The following is a 2646-nucleotide window of genomic DNA, read 5'->3' as shown; positions in this document are numbered from 1 at the left end:
AAGTCTCGGGTGTAGATCACACTCTCAACAAAATAGTGTCTTGCTGAGTGAGTTTGTATATGAGCATGCCTAATATCCATCCTCGTCTTCCATACGCTATTGCATGCAAAGCAACATTAGCATATCACTCAGCATTTCCCCTGTATCCGCACATGGAAGAAACCGGCTCCGTAGGGACCAACCTCGACCTTAAACAGCTCCGCTGTTAATAATAGCAAGACACTCTTTTTCTGCCGTATAATACACCCACGCTTGCAGACCACGCATTTATGGAAACCATATGATTGCTTTGTACCAACGATTCTAAGACAGCTTGCTATGGGCGAGAGAAAGAGAAAATGAGTGCGGGAGAGAAAGAGACAGAGAAAAAGAGAGTGACACAGAGAGCGAAACAGAGATAAAGGGAGAGAGAGGCGGGAATTGAATCCAAGGTCCGAAGGCGAGCGAAATACCCACTACGCTATACACTCACGTTGTTTAATCAAATTTCACAAGCTTTAAATTGGATTAAACTTTTGAGCTACAGCCATCTTGCGTCCTTTCCTAGATGGCAGGCCCTTCAGTGTCGCAAAGGACCATAACGGAATGTTTGCTGGCTGGATGAAAGAAACTGGCTGGATTGAAAGAACCTTTCATTTCCTCTGATGCGGCGGAGCCTAAGCTGAAAGAACTCGGCATCATTTTAATTTACATGTCCGAACGGGACGATGACTCTTTCCTAGGGACAATGAATCATCATCATCATCAGCAGCAGCCTATATTTATGTCCACTGCAGGACGAAGGCCTCTCCCTGTGATCTGCAATTACCCCTGTCTTGCGCTAGCGTATTCCAACTTGCGCCTGCGAATTTCCTAACGTCATCATCCTACCTGACTTTCTGCCGTCCTCGACTGCGCTTCCCTTCTCTTGGTATCCCTTCTGTAACCCTAATGGTCCATCGGTTATCCATCCTACGCATTACATGGCCTGCCCAGCTCCATTTCTTCCGCTTAATGTCAACTAGAATATCGTCTACCCCCGTTTGTTCTCTGATCCACAGCGCTCTCTTCCTGTCTCTTAACGTTACTCCTAGGATTTTTTGTTCCATCGCTGTTTGTGCGGTCCTTAACTTGTCCTCGAGCTTCTTTGTTAACCTCCAAGTTTCTGCCCCATATGTTAGCACCGGTAGTATGCAGTGATTGTACACTTTTCTTTTCAACGACAGTGGTAAGCTCCCAGTCAGGATTTGGCAATGCCTGCCGTATGCACTCCAACCCAATTTTATTCTTCTGTAAATTTCTTTCTCATGATCAGGGTCCCCTGTGAGTAATTGACCTAGATAAACATATTCCTGTACAGACTCTATAGCCTGACTGGCGATCCTGAATTCTTGTTCCCTTGCCAGGCTATTGAACATTATCTTTGTTTTCTACATATTCATCTTCAACCGAATTCTTGCACTTTGTCGATGAAGGTCCTCAATCATTTGTTGTAATTCCTCTCCATTGTTGCTCAATAGGACAATGTCATCTGCAAACCGAAGGTTGCTGAGATATTCGCCGTCGATCCTCACTCCTAATCCTTCCCAGTCTAAGAGCTTGAATACTTCTTCTAAGCATGCAGTGAATAGCATTGGAGAGATTGTGTCTCCTTGCCTAACCCCTTTCTTGATAGGTACCTTTCTACTTTTCTTGTGGAGCACCAAGGTAGCTGTGGTATCCTTGTAGATATTTGCTAAGATATTCACGTATGCCTCCTCTACTTCTTGATTACGCAATGCCTCTATGACTGCTGGTATCTCTACTGAATCGAATGCATTTTCATAATCTATGAAAGCTATATAGAGAGGTTGATTGTACTCCGCAGATTTCTCGATTACCTGATTGATGGCATGGATATGGTCCATCGTAGAATATCCCTTCCTGAAACCAGCCTGTTCTCTTGGTTGACTAAAGCCAAGTGTTGTCCTGATTCTATTGGCAATTATCTTGGTGAATATTATACACAATACTGAAAGCAAGCTAATGGGTCTGTAATTCTTCAATTCTTTAACGTCTCCCTTCTTATGGATAAGTATAATGTTGGCGTTCTTCCAGCTCTCTGGTACACTTGAAGTTGTGAGGCATTGCGTATAAAGGGCCGCAAACTTTTCAAGCATGATATCTCCTCCATCTTTGATTAAATCTACTGTGACGTCTCGGTCACAGCTCCAGGAGGCAGACCGGACGGCCAGAGGACGTAGGACCGAAGAGCACACTCCACCACTTGTGACGTCTCGGTTGGAACGACGTTTATTAGGCCCGGGAGCTCGTCAGCGAACCAGTGCAGCACATAGGCGATGATGATGAACACATATACAGGCGAAGAGGAGGATAGGTAAAAGTGCGAGGATGATGATGATAACATACAGATGAGGAAGATGTGCGTAATAAACGCCCACACTACTGTTATTCCATCTTCTCCAGGCGCTTTTCCCCTGGTCATGTCTTTCAGGGCCCTTCTAACTTCATCGCTAGTTATAGAAGGAGCTTCTGTATCCGGTGACTTAAATATATCCGGTGACTTCTGTATCCGGTGACTTCTGTATAGCGGTGACTTAAATCGAGCTGATTCGGAGTTAAGATGCCTTGTCGGGTACTTGGACGGGAAGGTCGACTTTGACCCGA

The sequence above is a fragment of the Dermacentor silvarum genome, chromosome 5 (genome assembly GCF_013339745.2).
Source record: "Dermacentor silvarum isolate Dsil-2018 chromosome 5, BIME_Dsil_1.4, whole genome shotgun sequence".
In the NCBI taxonomy this organism is placed as follows: Eukaryota; Metazoa; Arthropoda; class Arachnida; order Ixodida; family Ixodidae; genus Dermacentor; species Dermacentor silvarum.
The sequence above is the reverse complement of the archived record's forward strand: the minus strand, read 5'-3'. Positions refer to the sequence as shown.